The sequence below is a fragment of the Xyrauchen texanus genome, chromosome 12, assembly GCF_025860055.1.
Source record: "Xyrauchen texanus isolate HMW12.3.18 chromosome 12, RBS_HiC_50CHRs, whole genome shotgun sequence".
Classification (NCBI taxonomy): domain Eukaryota; kingdom Metazoa; phylum Chordata; class Actinopteri; order Cypriniformes; family Catostomidae; genus Xyrauchen; species Xyrauchen texanus.
Window position 1 is genome coordinate 8,920,953 of NC_068287.1, and position 22,914 is coordinate 8,943,866.

Consider the following 22,914-nt stretch of genomic DNA (forward strand, 5'->3'; position numbering starts at 1 on the left):
AAATCATTTGCCATACAGGTTGTGCTAGAAACAATCTTTATCACTCTGATGGACAGAGTTTAAAAATTTCCATCATGGTCTATTTTTATTCAATATACTTGCATTTGTTTCAGTTCTAGGGCTTAATTTAGGGGGATATAGCATCTGTTATAATTGTATATGCACACGATATCAGATATGTGATAGAGTTGTGGAACTCCCCAAGTACGTATCTGGTGAAACAAAAGACTTCTAGGTAGAAAGTTCTACCTGTCAATGAACTGCTGTGCTAAAACAAGATTTTAAATGTGTGTGTGTGTGTGTGTGTGTGTGCGTGCGTGTGTGTGTGCGTGTGTGTGCGTGTGCGCGTGTGCGTGTGTGTGTCTGTGTGTGTGTGTGAAAAAATGTAGGTTACAAACTGGTAATTACAAGGGTATTATGCTATAAATGTGGTTTATGAGGACATTTCTAGTGTCCCCATAATTCAAATTGCTTAAAAAACATACAAAATTCTGAGTCTTATTATTGACTAAATTATTATTTGTGAGGTTTAGGGGTAGGGTTAGGAGATATAATAAATTGTTTGTTCAGTATAAAAATCATTGTGTCTATGGAGAGTCCTCATATGTATAGCCGCACCAACACGTGTGTGCGTGTGTGTGTGTGTGTGTGTGTGTGCGTGTGCGCACGTGTGTTTGAGAGAGAGCACGCGAGAGAACGTGTGCTGGTGTGCTGCTTTCTTTATTAGTAGGGTTTGATTCCAGAAATGTTGGCATCGATTCCGATTCCTGGTTTTCGATGGAATCAATTACATAGAGTCGATTCCAGACTCATTTTTTCGATTCTTTTTCAATTTCATTAAAAAAGGAAGGTAAAGTTAAATCTCATAATAAACAGCTAATTTTAAAGCGTCCTTTGCACTATTTGTGATAGAATTAATGGCACTTACTATTTATAGGTCTATTCTTGAATTAAATGTGGTCCTAGATGCACATCTCAAAGTGCAACGCTTCAATCGGAATACATTTGAGGGAACTTTTATCTACATTGAAATTGCCTGTTACCACCCATCAGTTGATCTTGTTATAAAGAGGTTTATATTAGTATGCTGTTGTCCACTACTTTTGTATACTAAATAAAAATGTCCAAACATACACTTTAGTTTTATTTAAAAATCCAGGTTTTTGTACTGGTTTATTTCATATAATAATTCAATATTTTTCATAATGAGTATTTCAAATTTTGGTTTTGAATTTGATTTAATAAAATAATTGAAATGTGAAAATTGTGTAAAGAGAATGAAAAACAAATCTGCAAACTGTTTAAAAACATAGGCCTACTGTAAAAATATTGAGAATTAATAAAGAAGTGATGGACTCTTGCTTTTATGAGTGCTGTCCATTCATCATTTAATCATTTATTGATGTGAACTGGGAAACTAACTCACTGTTACTTGATCCTCCTCTGCCATATCCTGGTTGCAGACAGGTGTTATAACATCAGTGAAGTTGTTACTATACAAACATTTTCCATCACAATTTTGCATTTTATTGAAGTATTAGTTTGAAGTCATTTTATAATCCTTATGTGAATTGAATTAGTGCTGTTAAGGCTTCCGAAATGTGTTGTAATTCAGTGGTCATGAAAATTAACATATCTGTCCATTTCAACATGCAGAATTGATTCCATCTTTGGAATCGATTCCAAGCTTTAGAGTCGAGTCTCGATTCCCAATGACTCTGATTATTTTTTAAATCAAATCCCAGCCCTATTTATTAGTGCAAAATCTCTCTCTTTGGTTGATGCTTGTATTTTCATGCACACTGAGCACAGGAAAGCAGAGAACGAGTGTGTCAAACTGGCAATATTTTCATATAGAAGTAGGCTAATTTCAGCGAAATTGTTGAAATGGTAAATGGTCTGCACTTATATAGAGCTTTTTTAACCTTAGTGGTATTCAAAGCACTTTACACTGCGTCTCATTCACCCATTCACACACGCCAATGATGGCCGAGCTGCGATGCAAGGTGCTAGCCTGCCATTGGGAGCAACTTGGGGTTCAGTGTCTTGCCCAAGGACACTTCGCGGCTGTGACATGGCATGGAGCAGGCTCAGGCAAGGTTGTGACATGGCATGGAGCAGGCTCAGGTGCAGCTGTGACCTGGCATGGAGGAGACTGAGGATCCAGGGCAAAAGGTGGAGCTAGCTAAGCAACCATGACATGGGACTCTTGCTTGGCAGCCACGACGTGGGACTCTGTATTGGCAGTCATGATGTGGAACTCTGGCTTGGCGTCCACCTCCCCCACAGTGAACGATGAACCACATATTAATAGGGCAAGTTCGATATACTGAGCCAGGCTGTGGGTACTCTAACTGCCTGGCATCAGGGAAGAGATTGACTCATTCATTCCAAAGCGAAAACAGTCCTTGAGGGCAATCTCATCAAAATGTCATAAAAAAACACCTGCTGGCCAGAGCAGAAAAGTCTTCTTGGTGTAGGTGAAGTAACTGAACTGCCAGATTCATCTTGATCGGTCAGGTATTCCGTAATGATGGCTGGTAACAGGTAGACGAAGAGACTATGATGTGTGATGAAACTAAGTGCAGTTTTATTTCCAAATGTGAAATCCAAAAAGCCTAACTACAAACGTGAACAAATACAAAACATGGACTTGACTATAAACTTAGCATTAACATGACTTGACTATAAACTTGACTTGACTTGATTTGACCCAACATTACACAAACAAACGATACCTGACAATGAACAATGGCAAACATAAGGGTTAAATACTTGGACAAGGGAGAACACATGACAATGAAAACCAATCAACACTTAGAACTCTAAACAAGATAAGACTGCTAACAACCTAATGAAACAATGAACCAATGTGGGCAAGACACAAGAACATGGGAAACACATGACAAGATCACATGACAAGGAAACAGGAACTAACATGGCATGGAACTGATTTAAATTAAAAGACATGAACAAAAAACACACACAATCCTGAGAGGTACTACAAAAGGGATGAAATGTGAGCTGCAACTTTTTGTAATGTGAGTGTTGGTGTCGTAGTATGGTCAGCATTGTTCTCCAAGCCTCATAATCATTGTTTTTGATCCGGCAATTCTTCATTTTCAAATTAAGCACTGCCCAAACCCCAAACCGAACCATGATTTTAATAGGAAAATTACTCTTGTTTACCACGGCATAAAGAAAACTTTGGGGTTTGGAAAAAGAGAAGAGGGAAGAGTATTACAGGTTTTTGACATGCATCAGTCATTTGTATTGCATACATAAATATGGAATGAGTTAATGTGTTCACTGATGTTAAAATAAAGTGTTAAAGGTACACTCTGTTTTATTCTGTTGAAGTGGATTACACTGCTACCTAGTGGCCTGGATGCTGCATCATTCAAACACGGTCGTTTTTAGTTTTCAATGCCATAGTAGAAATTCACTATGCAGAGTAAACCAGGATTCATTTAATCCATTAATGAAAGTGTCCAATAACAAGGTGGTTACTGAGATGAAGCGAGTAGTATTCAGATGGTCATGTGATTCTAACATGGCTGACCTGATGAGGCACCCCTGCTACATGTAGAATAAAAGACCTTTTGTAAGGTTACCGATATGACTGAACTCTTCGTCTCACATGAGAGTTCAGAATTTTATACAGATGTTTGAAAATGGCTAATCATTTCATTAGAAGAAAAACTTTTAAAATGAGGGTCAAAATTACTGAATGCACCTTTAAATAGTCGAGCTAGACTAAAATTTGATGTATTGTATCGATTTGAAATTCTGTTTGTTAACTGGTTGGTCTCTACAGCTCTACTCTTTGTCGTACCTTTTCGTACATACCAGTTGTAAGATATCTTACAATTTTGCCATCATGAGGCTATGTTGAGCAAAATACAGTAACAACAGCAACATTGAATCAAACCAAAAAAATGGCTTCGAAGTTATTTTGTTTTTATTTGTAGACTGTGTTGTTAGTACAGTTTCTACACTCCGTTGTATCTGTATCTGAGCATAGTAGAGCCAAACCTGTCTCTCATAGGACAGATCATAGTCTAGCTCGTTTTAACATGTCTTACTTGCATAAAATTAACTATTAACTACTGTACAAGTATCATGCAAATTTACATTTTACCTAGGGTGGTGGAGATATAATGTTTTCTATATCTCGGAGTGAAGGATGTAAGTATATTTTTGCCAGTTACTCTGTCTTGCTATGCGGTCTTAGGTTCAGGACAGGAATGCAGACGAGTGGGTGTGAGTGGTCAGCTGTGGTAACTTGTGGATTTCCCCTCTTTTGGTTCATCTAAACCTCTGGCCCAAGAAAAAACACTTGCCTTTACTTTCCTTGGCGGCTGGCCACTCCACGATGCCAAGGGGGAAAAAAGCTGCTTTCAGAAAGAATCTTTGAAACGGCATGATATTTACAACAGCCGCTAAAAGGGTAACGTCAATGGGAGGTGCCAGGCTTTGACAAAATGCCTTCTTTGATTTTCCCTTGGCTGGAGAGTTGACCGTCGTGTTGTCTTTGTAGATGAGCTGTGGAATATGGAGGCATGGGGAGCAAAAGCATTGGAGGCAGCAGTTTTACTCTTAATTACACAGGGGACCGCTGATTGACGCGACTCGCCCCTGCACGCTGGCATTTCCACCCCACGTCTGATTCCACCTTGTGACTTGTATGGAGTCAGCTCCAGTGCCGAGGAGCTCAGCTGGAGAGAGCAGAGTTATAGTAGCAACAAATGTCGCTGTGAAGAGAGGTGAATGGTTTTAGAGCACTTTAAATGCCGAGGAAAGAATGAGAAAATAAAGAGAATCTACATCTAAATGAGAGGTTGCTCAGAGGGTGCTTTTTCATGGCTCAGGACACTTCACATTCATGTTTCATTTGGGATCAAATTGTCTTGGATGTTTCATCCTTAAATTTGTCAGAACAAAATATAAAAAAATATAAATACAAATAAATAATAGCTTTAAATAGCTATTTGTAACAGTTAAAGGATGGGAAAGAAGGAGGCGGGAACTGGCTGAACAATAAACATAAACTTTAATGATATAAATGAACTTAAAACAACATGAGGACACAGACACACATGCAACGTGGCTGCGTGCGACTTTCTCTGATCAGCTGATTCAGCGCGGCCATGCTCCATCACTGCTGGCTACGCCCTCCTCCTCATCACACTATTTTATTTAGTAATAAGCTATAAAATGTATTGTATAGTTTGAACATGATTAATTTGTAAGATATCGTACGACTTGGCTCATACGAAAATATATGACTTTTATACCCATAAAGAGCAACCTATCAGCAATTAAATTGATACAATACAGACATACAATTTTAGCTAAACTCCTATCTTGTTTATTTGTTTGTTTATTTGTTTGTTTGGTGCATGTCAATAACCTGTAATATGCATCACTTTTCTTTTGAAAGTTATTTTCAAAATCAACTTGACAAACATCCAAGTGCATCCTCAATTTGAATAGGTTTGGTGCTTCTGTTTCAAACAGTGGTCCAGGGGGCAGTGGGGGTGGTTGACCGAGAACAGAGCCTCTTGACATCTGTCAGTATGTAGATATTCATATTCAGCACTTTCAGTATCAGCCCACACACTAGTCTTCAGTGTAGCACTGCAGGATTCAAGAGTGCTGAATGTGCACAAAACCCTAACAAATTAATTTGATTCATGCAGTATTCACGAGTCATAAGTCTCATCTCTAGCACATGACTTCTTACACATGTTATTTAACGCCTATTTTGGTGGTACTGATGTGGGACAGTGTTGTGTTTTATCCTTGAATACATTTTGGCATAGTTTTAGATAAAACTACTCTTCCGTTACTAAAAGACCTTTAATTCATGCTCTTCAGTAGAAAGTTTAAACTTGATCATAACTGGGTCTTCCAGCCAGACAATGATATCTTAAGCATATCTCCAAAGTTGAAAAATAAGTAAATACAAACCCCAATGTAGCTGAACTAGACTGGTGAAGCTGGGGTGGAGGAGGGTTTCAGAGAAAAGCTCTCTTAGTGCACTGCGGTGAAACCAGGTTATTTGCAAATCTGAGCCATGTAAATGTAACACAAAGAGAGAGACACAAGTTGATTGACTTCCTGATTACTGTGAGCGAGCCGATTGGCTAACAGATGACAAGTTCAAAGAACCTATCAGCTTGCGCAACATAGATTTATCTGCCTGAACTTCAGTCATGTAGCAAAAATGTTTCTTGTTCAGAAGTGAGTTCTTTGCCAAGGAACCATTTGATTCTTCAAACCACTTCATTTTCTCGATAATCAGATGAGTATAATGAGTGCAGGAGGTTAGAAGTCATTTTCAGAAAGGTGGCAAAGTGTTAACGTAAACAAATGTACTTATTACATAGCAGAGCCACTTAACCAATACAGACTCAGTGAAGGAGGTAATGGCTTGACAAATCCCATCCATCCATCGTCAACCGCTTATCCTGTGTACAGGGTCGCGGGGGGCTGGAGCCTATCCCAGCTAACATTGGGCGAAAGGCGGGGGACACCCTGGACAGGTCGCCAGTCCATCACAGAGCCACACATAGACAGACATACACTCACACTCACCTCCACATCCACATCCACGGCAATTTTTTTTTTGGAGACACCAATTAACCTAGCCTGCATGTCTTTTGGATGGTGGGAGGAAGCCGGAGTACCCGGAGAGAACCCACGCAGACACGGGGAGAACATGCAAACTCCACACAGAAAGGCCAGGGCAACCAGGGTTTGAACCCACGACCTTCTTGCTGTGAGGCGACAGTGCTAACCGCTGCACCACTGTAAAATAGAAAAACGTAACTGTGACCCGACACACACACACAAGTAGAGACAGTCACAATGTATGTGAGAATGCTTTTAATGTGTTTAAAAGCAGTGCAACAGTACAAAAAGGGGCAAGTCAAGAGAAGAATGGTCAAGGGGGAGCGTAGGGTCAAAAGCCGGGGAATCAAGATATAAACGAGGGCGTCGAGGACGGGAAAACAGTTAACAACTAGGGACAAGTGGGAACGCAGACAGGGGAACGAGTTGGCAAGCTAAGAGGTGACGAGTAGGGAGGTCAAGACTAGATGAGACTAGCAGGGCAAAGGTACGGGAAACTAAACACAATACAATACAATAACCAACAAGAGTGAGACGAAAGGGTTGTGATATATATGGGGGAACAAATGAGCGGTGCAGGTGAAACGAATGAATGAGTGATGAGGCGAGTGCAGGTGTAACTAATTTGTGGGGACGAGAAGCGCGTGAGTGCAAGTGGTCATAATGTTCTGGCAGATTGGAAGCGCGTGAGAAGCCAGCATGTGAGTCAGAGGGGGGAGAGAGTTAATAGCAGAACGAGCGGGAGCTCGTAATAGCAGAACGAGCGTGTGAGCTCGCGAGGGAGGAAACAGAGCGTATGAGCTCAAGGGGGCGGAGCGAGGAAGCGGGAAGCGAGAAGCGAGAAGCGTGCACGCTCGCGGAGTGCATGTGTGCGTGCTCACGAACGCGGAGATGGGGCAGAGGAGCGGGGTTCGTGACAGTAACATTTCCTTTTCTATGCAAAGCGAGCACAGTGCTGAAGTAGATCTGGTGTAAATTAAGCTTTTACTCTCTCATTTCTCTATGCAAATGTTCCCCTTTTTAAACACCTGTTTTGGACTATCAGTATGGCAAGGAGGGAAAGGTCTATGCTTTTGTCATTAACACTTTATCAGGCCTGTCATAATCAGGTTAGGTACATTCAAAGTAAACCATTTCAATGCAGTTCATCATAATATGAGATATAAGGAAGAACAATTCCAGCAGCTTCCCAGCACAGATCCAAAGGAAGGCTATTTTTGGTTTCTCAGCAATTTCAGCCACAGCATGAAGGATCACTGTGAGCTTGAGTTTTTTCTCCCCAGGGCTTCAACAGAAGCACGACACACCAAACAAGAAATGCTTTGAGGATATAGAAACAACATTAAAGACAAAGATCAGCCTCAATAGGAGGGCTAATAACAAGCAAAGAGATGTAGGACGTGTGCATGTAATACAAATAAGCCTATTACACAGCTTTGAGAAATTCATTAAATGAATAAGTCACTTAAAAAATTATAATGCTGTCATTATTTGCTGACCCTCATGTCGATCCAAACCCACATTCTGAATTTATTTTTTTCAGTGCAACACAATATAATTTTGTTTTAATCGTAATGAAACTATTGCCATGCAATGATAGTTCATTGTGATAAGTGTCTGTCAAGCTTCAAAAAGGAAAAAGAAAACAACAAAATAAAATTCAATACAACTCATTGTGCAATATTCCAGGACTTCTGAAGACATACAATAGCTTTATGTAAGGTACAACCAACATTTAAAGGGATAGTTCACCCCAAAGTGAAAATCATTTACTCACCTCATACCATCCCAGATGTGTATGACTTTCTTTCTTCTGCAGTACACAAACAAAGATTTTTAGAATATAATGTAATATTTCAGCTCTGTAGGTCCTTATAATGAAAGTGAATGGTGACCAAAAGTAATACATACAACTCCAGTGGTTCAATGCATGTCTTCTGAAGTGTACGTATTCTGAATCCTATGTATTCTGAAGCGATACAATCGGTTTTGGGATTAAATATATCCACAAAAACCTATAAATGTAATATTAATAATATAAATATGTGAAGCGGACCAAGGAAGGGACGGAAACAGATGTCAGCTTAAGGGGTAAGCTTTATTATTACAGTTAATTTGCTTGTATCACACACAACTATTCTTTGCTCTGTGTCAGGCTCTCTCCCCATGCTCTGTGGCTGCTGGCTTTTTATCCGCTCTCCTCACGCTACTGAAATTAGACACAGGTGTTAGACATAATTTAGCTCAGGTGTGAGCGCCCTTACCGCTTTTCTCTCCCGGACGGGCGCTTGACCACGCCCCCGCTGCCACAAAATATTATTAATATAATATTATAAATAATTAATTAATAATGAATGTAATTATACTAAATGTATTTATATTTTCTTCAATTTCGAGAATTGGGGTAAAACAGAAGGGAGCACACACACACATTATCACAAAGTAAGGCCTAAATAAAAAAACTAAAATAATAATGAAAAAAAAATATATAATTTAATTGTAATTACAGATCTGCTTCTTAGTGGAAGACTGGCAGTATCAAATATGTACTAATGCATCAAACTAAAAATTATTTAATGAAGACTTCAAAACTGCTGAGAAATGTACTATTTTCCCTTGTATCTGGATTAACTATGCATGTATATGTAGTAATTATATATACTGTAGTTGTCAAAAGGTCTTCAGCGTGTCACAGAAGGCTACATCCACAACATACAATTAGGCAAAGAAATGTCCATGTTTTACAAAAAACAGAGAAGCCTCATTTTTTTTTTTCCGTCAACCATCTGCTTCAGTGAATTTTTCTGTTGAACTATTGTTTTCATTTGCCATGTTTTTCTTTTAAATGGCCCTAGTGAATCAGACAAACATTCAGGCACTCAAAACTGGTCCCATTACTGTATCTAGTCAAAAACTTTGTCTCAGTGTTATCACAATATGTTGAGCAGGAGACACATTAACAGTGACAGCACCTGTTCTAGCTACTGTAGTCAGCCCTCCAGCAAAGGCAATGAGGAGAAAATATAGAGATGTAACTTGTCACAAGAGCAGCAAGACTTCACTATATAAAGTTATAGGCCACCATTGTATACTGCCACAGTATCCATGACAACAGCAAGAGCAATGCGAGGTAAATCGCAAGGGACCAACTTCAATCCTAACACCTGTTCATAGTATACTTAACTTCTTCATAGTATACCACTGAGCCAAAACTTTATGACCACTCACAGGTGAAGTGCATAACGTTGATAATCTCCTAAAAAGGCTACTTGTCAAGATCTGGGTAGATTAGATGGTAAGCGAACAATCAGTTCTCGTAGTCAATGTGTTGAATGCAGGAGAAATGGACAGGAGTAAAATAATAATAATACGAATAATTTGTTTATTTTATATAGCGCCTTTCTTGAACCCAATGTCACTTTGCATGAGAGTACATGAAATACAGCAAATGGACAGATAACACATATATTACAAAAAAACAACAACTAACAAGCATCCAAGAGATAACACAGTGATGTGAAGAGATGAGTTTTTAGATGTAATTTAAAGGAGGAGAAGGTGTTGAGTTCCCGAACGGGTTGTGGGAGAGCATTCCAAAGCCAAGGAGCAACCGTCATAAATGACCTGCCTCTCATTGAAGACAACCTGAACTTTGGGAAAAACAGGAAATTTGCACCTGCAGACCGTAGAGTGCGAGTGGGAATATAAGGGCGAAGCAACTCACTGATGTACTGAGGAGCAAATGTGTGAAGAGTCTTGAACATTTTCAACAATATCTTATATTGAATGTGATATGTAATTGGTAGCCAATGGAGCTGTTGCAGAATGGGAGAGATATGTGCAGACTTTTTACTAGAAGTAAGAACTCTAGCTGCAAAATTTTGGATGTATTGTAGGCAATTAAGGGTCTTACTGGGTAAATCATAGAAGAGTGAGTTAAAATAATCCAATCTGGAGGAGATGAAATCATGGACTCAAGTTTCTGCATTGTTCCTATTGATTACTTGTCAGAGACGGGTGAAATTGGGTTAATGAAAAAATGACGTCTTTATAATGTTATTAACATGAGCCTCGGAGGTTAGTGATGTATCAAAAATCACCCCACGGTTATGAACAGTGAGAGAGGGCTTAATGGCATTACCGTCAACATCCAAGGTAACATGCGTGTCTGAACCGTGCGTGATACCAATGATCTGGGCCCATTATCAAAATCTCAGTCTTCTCTGCATTGAGCCTCAAGAAGTTAGCATCCAACCAATGTCTTAATGAGGGTGGTGGGACTTGTGTTGATGAGCTATAACTAACATAAATCTGGGTGTCATCCTCATAACAGTGGAAACTAAGGGCATGTTTCCTTATAATTTCACCAGGTGGAAGGATTCGATTGTAAATAGAAGGGGGCCCAGTACTGACCCTTGTGGGATATATAGCTAAAAGACGAGTAAGAAGGATTTTATGGGAGACAGTGTCAAAAGCTGAGCTAAGATTGAGTAGAAGAAGATTTTCGAGTGAACCTGTGTCTGCAGTAATGAGAAGGTCATTTATTACCCTTAATAGAGCTGTTCTCCATGCGGTATAGTGGGCAAAAACCTGACTGAAAGGGCTCGAAATGATTGTTAGACTTCAGGTTTTTCTGAATTTGGGAAGCAACAACTCTCTCTCGAGGATCTTGACCACAAATGGAAGGTTGGAAATAGGCCTATAATTCTCCAATAGACATGGGACAGCACCAGGTTTCTTGAGCATAGGGGAGACAGCAGCTATATTTAAAGCTAATGGAACAATACCAGAAGCAAGTGATGTATTAATCAGGTGAGAGATAGGAGTAGTGACAGCATGAAGAGAACATTTAAGGAGAGAAGTTGGTGCAGGGTGAAGTTGGCACGTTGAAGAGTGTGATTTATTAATGAACTCAGTTACTTAAGACAGGGTGGAATGGGAAAATTTAGTACGTCTGGTGACTAGGTGTATATGAAAACATTCTAAATACTCAGTAGCTTCAGAAGGGTAAAATTGTCTGAAGATTGTGTCAGTTTTGTTTTTGAAAAACTGGAGAAATCATTCACGTTGCTCAACAGATGCAGGTGGAGACAGTGATGGAGACTGTTTAAGATTCTTAGCAATGTAAAAGAGAGTTTTAGGTTAGTTTGAGATATTGATAATGGGAAACATTTTTGCCCATGCAGTGTTAAGATAAGCCCTGTATTGGACAAGATGATCAGAGAGAGCCACAGAGTAAACAGTCAAACAAGTTTTCTTGACAAGCCATTCCAGACGTCAACCCATTGCATTCATAACCAGCAATTCAGGAGTATACCAAGGAGAGTAATAAGAGGAAGGAACCAGTCTACACTGGACAGGTGTATAGTCATCTAAAATAGAGGTAATCTTTGCATTGTATTAAGAAATAATTTCATCAGGGCAGGAAAGAAGATTTATAGAAGATTTGAGTACAGAATTACAGATAGAATCAATGAAAGTCGACAGATTGATAGATTTTATTTTACAATAGGATATCTGTATTTTACTACAAAACTTAAAAAGATAGCAGCTGAAACTAAATTTAACAAGCTTATGATCAGAAAAACCATCCAAAGTTTCCAACACAGAAAGAATGTTAATCCCAGAGGAACATACCAAATTCAAAGTGTGGCCATGACAGTGAGTAGGAAAATGTACATGATGATTGAAATTGAAACAATCAAGTATAGACATAAACTCATGAGAAGCAGTTGAGTTAGTGTCAACATGGATATTGAAATCTCCCAACATTATCACTGTTTTATGTGATGCACAGGCTAGAGGAAGCAATTCACTGAGGTCAGAAAGAAAGCTTGGGTGTCTATTAGGTGGTTTTTAGCAAAAGCCCTAACAGTCTAATACAGAGATATTCAAATTATTGGGTTTCATGAAAATCAACACTAGTCGATTTAATATGCAGGTGGACGTCCACTAAGCCACCACCCCTGCCTTGGATTAGGGTCTTAGCAAGGAAGGTGTAACCCTCCGGTGTCATCAGGTTGAGTTCCATGTAATAATTTTCTGCTTGCCAAGTTTCAGTTAAGGAGAGTATGTCCAAGTTATTGTCAATAATAACATCTCTGAGCATATTACCTTTACCAGTCAATGAAAAAAAAGAGCACCAGTATTACAAGGGGACACATAGTCCATAGCAGGCCTACTGACTGATTCAAGACTTACTGGGGTTAGTAGCAAGCCAACATTATCTCCACAATAAGAAGTGCATGATGAAGACAATCTGAGGTTAGAGCAGGATGACCAGATAGAAGGAATCGAAGTAGGAGATGAGAAGTGTATATTCCAGTGATGTTTCACAGTCTAGTAATCCCAAACTGTTTACAGTAATCATAAACAACAGTTTCATCTGGAATAGCCATTAAGACCACATAGCTGAGATGTGTTGTATTCATGCGCCATACACACAGAGATATCTACTAGTATGACTAGCAGAGTGAGGCCAATAAAACTCACTGCATACATTTGGAGTACATATAAGGCATGGCAGAGATCAGTGGAGTACAAGAACCAATTACAAAATGACACATCCTAAAACATACTGTACCACGTTAGCCATGACCAGACAAGCAGAAAACACCCAAACACAACCAAGGAGAAAGTGCAGATTATCTCATTAGCGGAACTCAGGCTAAACCGGTGAGGAAATAACACCCAGACACAGATCAATGAGAGAGTGGAGACTAAATCATCGGCTTAACCAGCAGGGCTAAACAGTGGTCAGTGGGCTGACCAACGGTGTGTGAGGCAGTGCATGTGGTAAAGAGTCCAGGGTATGTGGGGAGTTCCAGGTAGAGATGTATTCCAGAGTGATCCGGTGGAGTCCAAATATGGTCAACAGTGCACAAATAGTTCAATAAAGTCCAGAAAGCAAGTTAGCAACAGTGAAGACTCCAAGAGAGCAAAGTTCCAAATACAGTCAACAGTGATCAAAAGTTCAGTGTAGTCCAGGAATTAAATCTGTGACAGTGTTGAATCCAAAAGAGAGCAGAGTTCAATAAAGTTAATCAGTTGGAGAAAGCAGGCAGAGATGCGGCAGGCAAATATGCACAGCGCACTTTCGTAAACTCGCTAAGCAACTTCGATAAGGGCACATTTTTATGGCCAGATGACAGGGTCAGAGCATCTCTGAAACGGCAAGGCTTGTCAGCAGTGGTGAGTACCTACCGACAGTGGTCCGAGGAGGGACAAACCACAAAACGGTGATGGTGTTAGGTGTTGGAAGATTTCACAACACACAGTGCATCGCACCCTGCTATGTGTGGGGATGTGTAGCCACAGATCGTTCAGAGTGCCCATGATGACCTCTGTCCACCACTGAAAGTGCCTGCAATGGGAAATCGAGTGTCGGAACTGGACCTTGGAGCAGTGAAAGAAGGTCGCCTGGTATGATGAGTATGACGGCCATGTTCCTGTGGGAAGATGACAAGCCAGTGGATGGAGTGTGATGCTCTGGGCAATGTTCTGCTGGGAAATCCTGGGTCTGGCCATACATGTGGATGTCAATTTGACACGTGCCACCTACCTAAACATCGTTGCAGACTAGGTACACCCCTTAATGACAATAGCATTCCCTGATGGCAGTGGCCTCTTTCAGCAGAATAATTCTCAATACCTTACTGCACACAACTCTGTCCCACTGTTACAATCAGAGAGACAGAGAGAGAGGCAAACAAATTGTGAAAAAATCATGATAAACATTTTAATAAATTTTAACCATCCAAACTTTACTGAGTAGAGGAGGTATATTGCACAGTTCATAGACGTTCTAACTTGTTGTATAGATTAGTAAAATTCTCCAGCTATCTTGCAGCTCTACAATCATACAGATATCATATAACTATGGAAAATAACCTGATCCTTTTACTTAGCAGGTGTATTCAGAAACAACTGTTCGTTTTTTTTCTTCTTCTTCTTTTAAACCACCAGAGTACATTAGTCAGCAACTCCTGCTGTCCTATCTTCAGTTTCTCATGACTGATAAGATTTTCAGCAAGCTGAGCAACACTAAATATCACTTTTCACTCTTATCAGCGCCATTGCGTGTTTGTGTGTATGGTGGGGGAATCTAATGGACCTGCATGGCGTAAAGTGTATAAGGATTTCACACACAAATACATTTTGACAGTTGTGAATAGAAAGCTAGCTGCTGGCTCAATATGTCCCACCCAACTCAAGCTGAAATCAGCGAGGTGTAGTGTTGGGTAATCTAGTCTCAGCCTCAGACGGCACAACCATGGTTCGCCCACATAAACAAAAATTAACTGAAATAACACTTTACTTGTCAGTCAGACTGTCTCATTCTGTCCAAGTGGGCGGTTCTTGGCCAGAATAAGCTGCAAAGTTGACTGGACTTTATGCCGTACTCAAATGTATGGCTATGCGAGATAGAAAATCTGAACTTTAAGGTGTATAATGTAAAAGGCATCCTACAATGCACCTTTTTTTCATTTTACATGTTTTTTTTCAGCAGGAGAGAAAGTGAAGTGTGCAGCTTTCATCAGAAGATTACATAAAACTGTGCAATGCTCAAGGCCTAATTGCAATAATTAAATGTTCTACTTTGAAGTGTAAATCATATGTAAATGTTAGGGTTCTGTGGGGGTCACTGACAGAAATGACAACAGTTCAGCACACAACCTGCATCGATCTAACAAGCCCGACTCTATGGCAACCATTTGAGAGATATATTTGTACTAAAATCAATGCCTATAGATATGGAGATAAGAGGGTGAAGCACAATTCAGCTTAATATCCATCGCCAACTGCTGACATTGAAAACTACATTAAATTCCTGTGCAAATGTTGACATGAATTTGTGAGATGAATACTGTTTGGAGCATCCCTAGAGATGGAATCTGAGAATTAAAAATCTGTCATTGGCTGTGACAGCAGAGCCTTTGGGTCTCAAAGAAGGTCAAAGTCAAAGTGTTGTAATTTCCGTCCTCTATTGTAGGAGTAAACATTAATATTGGCTCTGTCTGAAGCCTAGTGAGCTACTGCACCTCCCTGTCTACTGTCTGCATACTGTAGGCAGCATCCTCTAAGTATCCTACTCAAAGTCAAACCTCATTAGTGACTGATTTGAAATGCTCTACATTAGCAACAATTCTTCTAACAGCCATTTGTGCACACTACACGAATAGATGAATCCAATAGAATGACATGAACACGTTGCTAAGGTAACGACCCGATACTCTAATCAGTACTTATTGTACTCTTTCAACTTGCGTTTACTTTATTTTAGAAAGAAATCACTTCACCCCTCCCTCACCTCAATCTGATTGAAACTTGAGATATCACTGTGCACATTTTCATTTATAAAGTTGAAACTTTAGTCATATTGGCATCAAAGAACTCACTGCTTAACCGCCATAGTACTATGCATCTTTGGAGAAACTAGCTAGACACTGTTTTCTGAAACTGTTGTAACTATGTTGCATATCCAATGTTCAAACCAATGTGTTGGTTCATCAATATAGAGCAGTCATACAAGATGTCCAGCAGGGGCAGGGGGTGGAGTAATATTTCTTAAATTACTTGGGCTGTCAATCGATAAAAATTTGTAATCAAATTAGTTACATTGTATGCCGATTAATTAATCAAATTAATCACAATTAATTGCATGCAGAAACATTAGAGTAGAAAGCCCTTCAAATAATAATAATTCAATATACAATTATTCAATAATTATAAATAGTTATATTTAAATAATTATAAATATATGTCATGACCCTGGCAGGACAATCCCTCCTACTCTGTCTGTTTGTCTTGTCGGTGTTTGTGTGAGTCCCTCTCCCTCGTGTGCCACAGGTGCCGCGGACTGAGCGTGTGCAGGCTTGGGATTAACGGATAAGTAACGGTGCTAGGTAATCAGGATTCCAAAATTAGGTAACTGTAATCCATTACAGTTACATAAAAACCCATCATAATCAGATTACAGTTACATTTTCAAAAAATTGGGGTTACTGTCAGGATTACAAGTTTTAATTTCTGTCAAAAATAGTGATTTTTCCTGCATGTGAGCAAAGTGGTGTGACACCCCGCTCAATAACCCGCTCCATGCACATGTACTCCGCTCAGCCGCTCATGGCCCGAGTGGACACTCCGCTCACCGATAAAAAAGTGTGCGCTCAAATCCCACTGCGACATGAAATGTCTCTGTAGTTTACTTGGTTCCAAACACGCAAACAGGGGTAGCTAGAGTGGCCCAAGCAACTGCCCCTTTGCCCACATGGACTGAGGAGGCCCTCTGGGTGAAATATAGACTATAGTCTGACGTTTATTAAATTATCAAATTATTTGAAATTATGATGATTTGAATCTGAAATTATGTGATTGTATTGTTGTGTTTTTGTTTATATAATCTCACTGTTTATTTTGAACTGGTTTATAACAGTTTTTTTTTTTCTAATTTACAATCATTTATAGCTTTTTTCTCTGTGCATGAATGCAGCAAGTGATGTTGGAGGAGGCCGATCCCCTGCAGCTGCCCGCACTCCTGGCGACAGAGGCCTCTCAGCCTGTCCAGTCCCCAGCGGCTGCCGCTTAGCCTGTCCTGTTCCCAGCGGCCGCCACTCAACCTGTCCAGTCCCAAGCAGTGTCTTACATGGATTGTTCACCCAGTCCCCGCGTCCACACAATGACACACAATGATTTTGGGAAACGCACCTGTAGCATTAGGTGTAGTACCAACTGACAGAGTTTCACTTGCAATTCAAAGGACTGGTATGAGTCCTGAAGAGCACACAAGTTGACAGGTGAGCTGAAAGTGTCATAGAAGCAACAAGCAGCCATTATGGTTTTTCATCTCATATTTGCTTTTTATAACATTATCTGCTAGGTTTAGGTTTAAGGTAGGGAGGTGGGGTTTGTTGATGTATTTCTCAATAGTCCATTATCTGTTTGGGAGAAAATTGTACTTGCTTTTAGCGTCACACAGTGGACATTTCACATCGGAACTGCCACAATACGTATAAGGAACTACTAAACATAATTTAGCAATGTCGCAAGAGTCATGTAATTTTCATTAAATCAGGATGGCAATAGACTAAATACACACAATAAAACAGATAGTATGTAGGCTACTGAACTGGCATTGACTGTTACACCAAGACTGCAGTCTCTCAGTGTTACTTTTAAAGGGCAGCAAAGAAAGAAGTGGTGAGAAAATTCTCCATTTCACTAATCCTGTTTTGTGCTTCCCATTGTCTGTTTTATAGAATCCACTGAGAACGAGATCATGCTGTGATTATACGCTGATTCTTTTGCCTCCTGGAAGACCAGTTCCAGCAAGATTCTCACAGTTCATACAAGTGTGGACTCTCACCCTCTGGAGCCTAGCATGCACCTCTCTCTAATTATCTCCCTGCAAAAGAAACACCTCTTCAGAACAATTTCATGTTATTTCCTCATGCTGTCTTCAGTGCCCACCACAGCACCTCTTTGAAAGAATGCTTTTTTTTTAATCGTGAAGAAAAATGTGATAACTCGTTGGACAAAAAAAGCCCCGAACTGCACAAAAAAATGTAATAAAAAAATCAATCAATCAATAGTTGAAAAAACTTTTTAAGTGAGTTATTTTTTTTTCCTGTTTTGTTAGCGTTGCCCAAATCAGCTTCACCGTGTCATGTTCAAACAATGTCCAGCTGTCTGGTAGTCCCTTGGACTGTGAAATAAGAGGAAGAATTGATAACTTTGCATTTGTTAAATATTGCAATGTAATTTATCTCTCATATGTTGCCTCGAGTAGAAAAAAAAAATTTAGGAAAAAAAAGAGAATTTCAGGGCTTCCGTATTGCATAAATAATTAGTTTATTATGCTACTTGTAATGAATACTTATAGTAAGAATAATTTTGAATATTAAGTTATAACCTACATTTTTACATTGTGCACTGTTAAAATGTTTTGCCGGGTAACCTAAAACATTTGCTTCATATGGTAACATCTAACTGGATGTTAAAAAAATATATGATTGAATCTGACTAAATCAACCTGAACAATTAGATTACATCAACAAAAGTATTTGTTAAGAGTTAGATCAAGTACAAATAGATTATTATTATTATTATTATTATTATTTAGCATGTTTGCAGAAGCACAAAGAAAGAACATTGAGCATGTCTAAAAGGCTGGGGAAAGTGGCAAAGGATTAATGGCTTTGCTCTTAACAAAATTAAGGCCATTAACCATATTCACTGCATGCTAATCTGAACCAATTAGCCGTTAATAAGCAGCCCAAAGACGCCCTTCTAAAATTATACTTGAACTTTTTGCATTTTAAAAGAACAGTTTAGGGCAAATATTAAAGAACCCACTTTGGAAACATAAGAGGTTTTTCAGCAGTCATTTTTTTACCATTAAACATTTGAATGAGTACACTTAAAGAGCTAGTTTACACTAAATATTAAAATTCTGTTATAATGTATTAACACTCGTTTTGTTCCAAACCTGCATGTTTTTTTTTATCTTACAGTTAGGGGCTGTAAACCTCTATCACCTTTTGCTTTCATAGCATCCATACAATGAAAGTGAATGGTAGTTTGAGTTAACTAACAATTTTACAAATATGTATTATTTATTTATACATTAGAAGGGGTTTGATTATTGAATAATGAGCATTAGACCTTTTTTCCAACAGTACCATCTTTGATTTTTGACACCAATGACAAAAAGGCTGTGAGGGATAGACGTACAGTCTCTTCAATTGGTTGTTTAGTTGTTTAAAGACAAAAAAAACTCCAGACAACACGAGTTGTTGAAAATTAAATGTGATCTAGAAGCTTTTTGATAGCTTTATACAGTGTCATTGAAGAGACTGTACATCTATCCCTCATAGTCAAAAATCAAAGTTGGCGCTACTGTGAATTAGGTCTATAGAAATTTTTGGCTAACCATCATGTTTGTGAGCTGGTTCGAAATTGGCCTCTTAAGTGTGTGGAGGGCCTCGAAATCTTTCAAGCATATGTTGACGTGAGTTATGAAATGAATGTTCAAGAGTGAGAGGCATGTCTTTGTGTACTGAAGTGGTGCTGAATCAAACAAACCTCATTTTTCATAAATGCTGAAAGACAAAATAGCTTGCCTTGACATTACCATATTTCAATATCAACCTTCTCAATTCCATTTTGCTGCTTTCATGAATATGTCAAAGCTTCACTTTTTTCCATTTGATTTGGTTCTTCACTTTTGTCTTGTTGAAGCTGTCACTCACATGTTTATTCAATCCCTCAACAGATTCTTTTTGATTGAACGGGAACAACAGCTGGTGGTGCATTTGAGCACAAGAAAGAGCATCACAATTACGAGGAGACAAACATAAACCTGAATGAACCATTACATATTGACATGTTTATTTCTCTTTGACATTCTGCTGGACATGACAGCTAGAGGGGACACTAAACAACACGCGTTCCATCTAAAAAGAGAATTAACTTTGATTGATTTAGTTTGATGACGCACATAGGAAACACTATAGAGTGCTACAGTTGGGTTCTGGAAGTAAAGCTTATTTATTTCTCCCAGTCATTCTCTCACTTTTCACACCTTTCAACACAGACCTACCATATGCTCCAGGGTTGCTACTGTAGAAGCCACAAGTTATAGTGATTTCAACTTTATTTACAGTTTAATTGCTGAACCGTTTTCAATTTCGTAATTTTGCTGAACTGAAATTCATTCCCTCTTAAAAGACGTGTAATGCTCTGATTCATCTTGGAGCTGGCTGATTTTGGTTCAAGGCTTAGAACTCTTTATTGAAGACTTTTTTGAAATCCCAATGGAGAAAATGAATGGGAAAATTATTTTTGGAACCAAGGAAGCTGAAAATGTGGGCTGTCATTGTTGCACATTATTAATACCAATCCACAGCTACAGATGCTGGGTTTCCATCTAAAATATTTAGCATTTTTTAAGCGCATTTCTATAAATTCCACTTAAAGAAATACAAATTGTTGCACGTTTCCATCCACTATGTAATGCACATTATCATGATGGAGATGACTCGTCATGCTGGAGCAGCTGAATGACTTCTCCCTGCTTTGGGGACAGTTTTATTTGCAAGATTGGAGCAAGTATCTCATTTTCTTTAATGCATCCACGAAACACTGCAGAATAAGTGTCATATCTGATATAATGTGGGCTGAAATAGCTGCGATTCCCACACACCGCCAGTCTCCGCATACCTGGGAGCGCCACACTCAAAACTGTTCTGGCGGATTATGAGGATCCAATTTATCGACCAGCTGTGGGTAAAACACTTCCGAATGACGAGAGCTACATTCACAGAATTGTGAGCCAAGGTCGTACCTTTTGGTGGGCTAGTCACCTCAAGCTATCACACACTCATAACACATGAATGAATGGTCAAAACACATCATCGTTTTGTGAATAAACCGTTTCCATCACCTTAATGCGCATTTTAACTAATGCAAATATCCACCTCCCATAGTGCATTACATTTTAAGCAAATTTGGAAAGTTTATTAGCATATCAGGTATTTCCATTCAGGATTTCTCAAGTGCAATTTCAAAATGCGCATAACATTTTTTGGATGGAAACCCAGCTATAGACAGTCAAACCATCGCTACAAACATGTTGTTACTTATTTTCATGCTGAATTAAGTGCTCTTATAAGCATATTATGTAAATTCAAAATGTTAGCCTCAGGTTAGAATTAACCACAATCTATTTTAACCATGTCAAGTTTGCATTTGTTGTGTATATGTGATAAAAAAAAGTGAACTGTTATCACAAACAGTTTTAAGGGAAACTCAAATGTCACAGTGTAAAGGGGTAATGTATTCAGACCTTGCTTGTATCAGGGTTCTTTGAACTAGCATGACCTTGTGGTTAATGAGTTACACTTAACTGCAAGTGTACTTTCACCCCCAGGGCCGCAAATTGGTCAGAATCCAGCATTTTAAGAATGTCCATGTCTTCTCTGGCTCAAGGGCACCAATTAGGCTCTCTCCGGTACATTTATTTTACCATAATGAAGCACAAAAATGAAATTCTCTAAAATACAGACGAAATCGGAAACAGTAGGTTGTCTTTTCTTTAGCTAAAATTGAACTGTGCTTACCAAAATGTTCCCAGTGGCAAAAGCGTATAAGTGTTGTTGGTATATGGCCACGTGTGAGCTCCATTTTCTGGTTGAAATGTCCACGGAGGGGTGCCAAAAGCTAGTTGTTTTCAGCTGAACAGGCAGTAATACAGATAAGAGGAATGGATATTTTATAAAATGTACCAACCCAACCCCCAAACCTAAACCTTATCATCCGTGGAGTAAACATTCAGCTGAAAAACACTCGCTTTTGGCACCCCTCCATGGACATTTCAACCAGAAAATGGAGCTCACACGTGGCCATATACTAACAACACTTATCGCTTATGTTAGGGAGAACCTCTGAACTACACTCATCACTGATTATGCTAATTACTTCCTGGTGTTAGTGCGTTGTGCAAATCTGGGTCTTCCACACTGCTGACGCAACACGCTTCCAGTCATGCGGGAAGTTGAACACGCTCAAGCCGATGCAAAACTGTCTGAAAGGAGATGGCTCTTGTCAGTCGGCATAATGTGGCCAATCCTAGGGTACTTGAACTTTCAGAAACACTTCCCGACTTCCCATGTGATCATGTTAATAAAATAATATAATACAAATATATGAATACAATAAATAAAATATTACACTAAATTAAATAAAAAAATACTTTTTTGTATCCTATAAAACTATTGGGCTTTGGTATGTACAGTCCTCTTATGATCATAGGAACAGAAGTGCCTGTGAATTGAGAAAGTCCTGCTATCTGAATTCATATATGATGTGTAATGGTTTAATAGTTTTAAATCTTTGTTAAACGTATTTTTAGCCCTTTTCATCACGTTTATTTAAAGGTAAAAAAGAGAGAATAAACAGGTTATCATGGAAAGCAACAATACATGTAGTCGGTTGCTTGGTTTCTGTTTCTGTGCCATTACTACTCCTTTTCTTCATTGATATATATTAAAAATTAAATATTTTCTAATTGGCTGTGGCTGTCTTGCAACGTTTTCACATTCAGTGTGAACGGACAAATTGCTGGTCATTCACTGCATCTTATTGCATTTCATCTGATTAGAACACAGTATGAAAAGACTACATTTCCCATTAATGAAATACGAAAATAATACTGCAAAGAGCAACAAATATAGATAAATATCTTTATCTTCATTATGGCTAATCCAACATCAGCTCTAT